The following is a 7,027-nucleotide window of genomic DNA, read 5'->3' on the forward strand; positions in this document are numbered from 1 at the left end:
AATGACCCTCAGTCTACTGAACTGACGCATGACCAGCTCCACCCTCTCCTAGTGTATCCTCACCCATCCCCTGTAGACTGTGAGCCCTCATGGGCAAGGCCCTATAGCCTTCTGTACTTGTGTGTTGTTTTGCTCATGCTTATTGTATTTGTTTATATTTGCCTCTTTTCACATGTAAAGCGCCATGGAATAAATGGCGCTAGAAAAATGTATAATAATGATTAGAGTTGAGTGACTTTGGTCGAATTGGGTTTCATGAAGCAAAATTTGTTTCATATGAAACTGATCCGACTAGGGCAAAAAGTCGGAGTTTCGTCCGAAACCCGACCCCAATGCAAGTCAATGGGCAATAAAAGTCAGCATTGAGTGGATTAATGTCCCATACTTGAAGAACATCTGCGGAGTTCACAATGTGAATTATGGTCTACAAATACAATCGAGCAATTTTCTAGCAAACCATTTCTCTGTATATAGAGAACCAAACTGGGGGAGTGAAAAAAACTTAGCTAGTTTGTAGAAAAAGATGCAATGCAGCACAATTTAGCAGAGGATGGTTTCGATCCATCGACCTCTGGGTTATGGGCCCAGCACGCTTCCGCTGCGCCACTCTGCTTGTGTTAACAGGTGTACAGAGTAAAATTCTAATGACTGTTTGTGTTCAGGTCGATGACATGTAAATTTTCAGCCATTACATATTTGTTGGCGACTAGAGTACTCCTGGGGTTCTGCAATTGTTTCTTTGTTTTTCATCTTTTTCTTGAGGAGATGATTGGAGGAAACGGCTCCTACATTTACTACAAAAGACAAATATTGATGGGAACGCTTCATCTTTATTTTTCTTCTTTTTGAGAAAAATGATGAGAAATTATGTAAATTACTCTGACTTACATGTATATGATTCGCTCGTTTTGTTTCTTATACAAAAGCCAGAAAAATGTGGCAAGAAAAGCTGCACATGGTGAAAATAAGAGAATTCTTATAAATTTCTCCAATGTTGTTGTAGATTAGAAGTAATAAGAAGATCGGTGCTCGGTGCTATCGGTTGGTGATTAGTGATGGCCATACAACCTCGGTGCAGTCACCACTCGGGGCCGTTTCACTGATTCTGGGTAAAAGAGACAAAAAAATGAAAATTTTCCCTGCATTTGATAAAAAGGTGGAGGATGCGGGCATCGATCCCGCTACCTCTCGCATGCTAAGCGAGCGCTCTACCATTTGAGCTAATCCCCCTTGCTGTCCTTTTCCCTCTCTCGTCACCAGGCAGTTGGTCATTTTCCACCAGATGTTTTCATCCTCTCCTGATTGATAGCGGAGCGTTATATAATCCTTTGCTGTGATAATTACGACAGGACGGACACTCACAGCAGGTTCCCACTGCACAGATGAGGCCGACTGCAAAATATGTCTATGGACAGATCAGGACAATCTGCCGATACCGCGGCTCCTGGGGATGTTGTGGAACATTCTCCGCCTGTTGTGTCACAGGACAGAGACGACCGTTTTGCTTGTTGTTTCTGTGGACTTTATATATTAATTACTTGTAGAACATTTTTTATAACGATGATCAAATTGATCCTATGTAAAAGCTCATTTACATGGGATCCTGAACAAGTCACATTTTTTAAGCTTGAATGCCCAGAAATGGCGGCCATTTTGTGGACTCAAGTAGGTAGAAATGGTTAAGTGTCGGCCCCGACACAGGGTATGATCTCATGGTGTAATCGGCACAGGATGTGTCAGCAAAGACTGAAGAGAAGGACGGAGCAATGAGAGCGAGCGGAGGCCGGGCGGGAGCTGCGGTGACCGGGAAGACGAGACCTGGGGGTGACGTCTACAACCACTGAAGACCTCACAGTATTATAAAGTCTCTGTCCATACCAGTCTGGGAACTTTCAATTTACTAATAAATACATTTGAATTTAATTAAATTTCTCAGACAACTTCAGACGATTTTGATAAATTTAAATTCCTGACTTTTTTATTTTTTCTACAATCAGAGCTTTTCCAGAATCCATGGAAGCTCCTGATTCTCCACACGAGGATTCTGTTGATAGACGTTCTGTAAATATCTAAACTCCTCTCCTAAAGGAAGAAATATGTCCTGCTAGTGCCGCGAGAGGCCACAAACCCTTACATTATTGTGCTACAAGAACTTTCCTCGTAGTCGGCAGGATTTGAACCTGTGCGGGGAGACCCCAATGGATTTAACCACTCGGCAAAGACTACCGATTGATGCAGATGTCTTTGTGCCTTGTCACTCGCTCATTACCTGTATACACATCACTCTCTACACTGAGGCGTGAGGTTACATTACAGTCACCGACTCAGAGACCAACCCCATAGAGGAGGAGACATTGATCCGCTACATGAGATCTGCACCCATGTGATATTCTCCGATGGTGACATCTGACACTAGAGTGCTCCTGGGGTTCTGGAAATGTTTCTTTGTTTTGTTGCTTTCTTTTGTCATATTATTGTTGAACAGGTCGAAGAACCGATGCCTGACCTGGATGAGGTTTCATGTCCTCGCAGGCCAGTCCTTCTACTTCCTGCAGATATTTTCTCTGATGAAGCCCCTTTAGTTTTACCTAAGATCACGGCCAAGAGTAAAGAACGAGATGTAAACCTCCTCCAAGAGGAACTACTCCCATCATCCAGTACAGCACGGTGATGATTCTTTCCCCCATGATGAAGACCATGTCACAAGGCACAAATGATAATTTAGTTTCTCAGTGAGCAAAACATTGACATCTTGAGTTGAGGAAACTCCCCAGATCTTATTCTGATAATCTCCGAGCTCCGATGAGACAAGAACGGGCGGCCATCACTGAGCATCTGCCCAGAAACCGATATCCAGCTGACGGGAGAAGGGCAGAAGTCTGGAGAATAAGGGTATGTTTCCACGGTCAGGAAACGCTGCGTGTTTGATGCTGTGTACAGCTGCAGGGTCAAACACGCAGCGTCCAGATGTTACAGCATGCTGCGATTGTCAGCGTATTACGCCCATAATACGCCAATGCAAGTCTATGGGTGCGCAAAAAATACGGTTTACACACGGACCACATGTGTGACTTGCGAGAAATACGCACCCGGTGTCCTTTAGAAAATCCGGCAATTCAGTGCGCGATACAGTAAACTCACACTGACAGGTTTAATAAAGAAACGAAAGAATAGATATAAATACATAGAATACACATATATACACACATGTCATTGAGATAAACATATATATATATTTATATTTCAAAGAGTTATTCATAGCAGAATAGTCACTAATAGAGTTGAGCGACTTTTGCTTTTTTAGGGTCGCGTTTCGTTTCGTGAAACCCGACTTTTCCAAAAGTCGGGTCGAGCAAGATCGTCCGATTATAGGGAAAAGTCGGGGTCGTCCCGAAACACGAAACCCAATGTAAGTCAATGGGGAATAAAAGTCGGCAGTGAGAGGAGGACAGGAAACACACCTACAGTGCCCATTTGAATGCCAAAAGCATCAATTCTTCTTACTTAAGCTTGTCAACCTTAATTAACGTCATAATACAAGTTACGCACTGAAAAATGGGGGTTATTTGACTAAATTTGTGGGGGGGGAGGGCTGGCTGCAGGTTTTCATGTGCCCTGGGCGAAAGAGCGCCCCTTTAACACATACCACAACTCATCATGCTCCGATACGGCAGAGAGATAGCGGTATAGTACAATGAAAAATACCTCACTTTTTACATCTCATGACGAGGCCCATCTATTTCTCCATACAAAATCATTGGTCCCATATAATGTTTGAAACAGTATATGATGAGCTCCACATAATGCTACAGTATATGTTGGTCCCCATGGATGAAGCTCCACTGTCTTATGGGCCCAAATAATGCTCCAAACATAATGGGCCCCATTTCTAATGCTCTAGTGTATAATGGGCCCTGTAAATGCTGCTCCAGTGTCTGATGTCCACCTTTGGAATGTTCCAGTGTATGGTGGGCCCCATCTATCATTCTCCAGAGTATAGTGCTCCCCAAAAATTGCTGTCCCAACATAGAAAACAATCAAATAAGTCTCCTCGCTAAGGAATCCCTGTACTTGTCTGGACAGGTGCTGTAGCTTGCTTAACAGCTCGCCAGCCGTTCTCACGCCCAGTATGGATTGCACGTGATTGCACAAAGGTTAGAAAGGGTACCGTATCCCTGGATAACATGTATGGATAGCATACACATTCAAAATATATGTCTATACAGCATGAGGCAGGCTCAGACGGTGTTAGGCCCAGTATGGATTGCACGTCATTGCACAAAGGTTAGAAGGGGTACCGTATCCCTGGATAACATGTATGGATAGCGTACACATTCAAAATATATGTCTATACAGCATGAGGCAGGCTCAGACGGTGTTAGGCCCAGTATGGATTGCACGTCATTGCACAAAGGTTAGAAAGGGTACCGTATCCCTGGATAACATGTATGGATAGCGTACACATTCAAAATATATGTATATACAGCATGAGGCAGGCTCAGACGGTGTTAGGCCCAGTATGGATTGCACGTCATTGCACAAAGGTTAGAAGGGGTACCGTATCCCCGGATAACATGTATGGATAGCGTACACATTCAAAATATATGTCTATACAGCATGAGGCAGGCTCAGACGGTGTTAGGCCCAGTATGGATTGCACGTCATTGCACAAAGGTTAGAAAGGGTACCGTATCCCTGGATAACATGTATGGATAGCGTACACATTCAAAATATATGTCTATACAGCATGAGGCAGGCTCAGACGGTGTTAGGCCCAGTATGGATTGCACATCATTGCACAAAGGTTAGAATGGGTACCGTATCCCCGGATAACATGTATGGATAGCGTACACATTCAAAATATATGTCTATACAGCATGAGGCAGGCTCAGACGGTGTTAGGCCCAGTATGGATTGCACATCATTGCACAAAGGTTAGAAGGGGTACCGTATCCCCGGATAACATGTATGGATAGTGTACACATTCAAAATATATGTCTATACAGCATGAGGCAGGCTCAGACGGTGTTAGGCCCAGTATGGATTGCACGTCATTGCACAAAGGTTAGAAAGGGTACCGTATCCCTGGATAACATGTATGGATAGCGTACACATTCAAAATATATGTCTATACAGCATGAGGCAGGCTCAGACGGTGTTAGGCCCAGTATGGATTGCACGTCATTGCAGAAAGGTTAGAAGGGGTACCGTATCCCCGGATAACATGTATGGATAGCGTACACATTCAAAATATATGTCTATACAGCATGAGGCAGGCTCAGACGGTGTTAGGCCCAGTATGGATTGCACGTCATTGCACAAAGGTTAGAAAGGGTACCGTATCCCTGGATAACATGTATGGATAGCGTACACATTCAAAATATATGTCTATACAGCATGAGGCAGGCTCAGATGGTGTTATGCCCAGTATGGATTGCACGTCATTGCACAAAGGTTAGAAGGGGTACCGTATCCCCGGATAGCATGTATGGATAGCGTACACATTAAAAATATATGTCTATACATCAGGAGGCAGGCTCAGACGGTGTCAAGCACAGTATGGATTTGACGGCCCAGATTACACAGCGGAGGAGCAGGGAGAGGTAAAGATTGCAAATGCTGGGGCCCTGGCCAAGCAAGGGGGGCACACTCGTGGGCGTCGGTACTGGCACTGGGCCCCTCATAGTACAGCGGTGTGTCTGACGGCGGGTGTGCACCACCACCGTCAGAGACACTTGATTGCACTATGAGGGACCCTGTGCCAGTGCCCGCGCCCAAGAGTCGGCCTACCCACCTGTCCAGGGCAACGGCACTCGCACGGTGTCGTGCGCTAGGTGGTGACCCCGGCCATGGGGGGGGAGGCAGCACAGTTAGGGAGTTTTAGAAAGTGGCATATGTTGATGTTGGACATTCAACTGATGCAAAAGGCGAAATAGGTGAAGTACCAGGAAGAGGTGGACCAAAGCAAGCCATTTTTCTGTCACCCTATGTGTCATCAGGGGAAGGTGGGACAAAATCCTTGGAAACCCATGCGTGGTTCATTTTAATGAAGGTTAGATCATCCACATTTTGGGTAGACAGACGGGTCCTTTTTTCTGTAAGGATTGATCCAGCTGCACTGAAGACTCTTTCCGATAGCACACTTGCAGCTGGGCAAGCGAGCTCCTGTAAGGCATATTGGGCCAATTCAGGCCAGGTGTCCAGTTTAGCGGCCCAATAGTCAAAGGGGAATGACCTGTGTGGGAGAACATCGATATGGGAGGAAAAGTAGTTTGTAACCATAGTTGACAACTGCTGTCTCCTGTCACTTTCCATCGATGCAGTATTACCAGTTGTGTGAGCGGTATTTGAAAAATCAGTCCACAACATTGTCATGAAACCCCTGTCTCCAACGCCACTTCTGCTGTGTGCACCACGAACACCTCTGCCAAGCTGCCCCCGGCCCGTACGGCTCGTGTGAGAACCATCACCGCTGCTGTGTGCTGGGAATGCCTCAAGCAACCGATTTACCAGAGTTGCTTGTTTATTAGCCAATATTAGGTCAAGGTTCTCCTGTGGCATGATGTTTTGTAATTTGCCTTTATAGCGTGGATCCAGGATGCTGGCCAACCAGTAGTCGTCATCGTTCATCATTTTGGCAATGCGGGGGTCCCTTTTTAGGATCTGCAAGGCATAATCTGACATGTGGGCCAATGTTCCCGGTGTCAATGATGCACTGCGAGTGCTGGGTGGAGGAGCACTTTCTGGCAAATCCACATCCCTCCAGTCACACACAAACCCTGTACCAGACCTTGCCACGCCAACATTTTCACTTGCCCCACGAGATGCATCCTCCTCCCCTAAGTAATCATCCCCATCATCCTCCTCCTACTCCTCCTCTTCTTCCTCCACCTCGTCCAGGAGAGGTCCCTGAGCAGACAATGGCTGAATGTCATCAAGGATTCCCTCCTCCTCTTCCTCCTCATCAACATTGGCTGCAGACGCCTGCTCCTTAAGGTGCGTCAAAGTTTGCATGAGCAGACGCATA

General features: G+C 45.7%; 1 non-coding gene across 1 annotated transcript; it reads right to left on the reverse strand.

The window, feature by feature from the left end:
- Positions 1 to 1,157: 1,157 nt before the first annotated feature.
- On the reverse strand, positions 1,158 to 1,230 carry TRNAA-AGC (transfer RNA alanine (anticodon AGC)). The gene has a single exon. It is a non-coding gene; the product is annotated as a tRNA-Ala (tRNA).
- Positions 1,231 to 7,027: the final 5,797 nt, after the last annotated feature.

This window comes from Dendrobates tinctorius, unplaced genomic scaffold (genome assembly GCF_039654945.1).
Source record: "Dendrobates tinctorius isolate UK_male_01 unplaced genomic scaffold, ASM3965494v1 ptg000251l, whole genome shotgun sequence".
Lineage (NCBI taxonomy): Eukaryota > Metazoa > Chordata > Amphibia > Anura > Dendrobatidae > Dendrobates > Dendrobates tinctorius.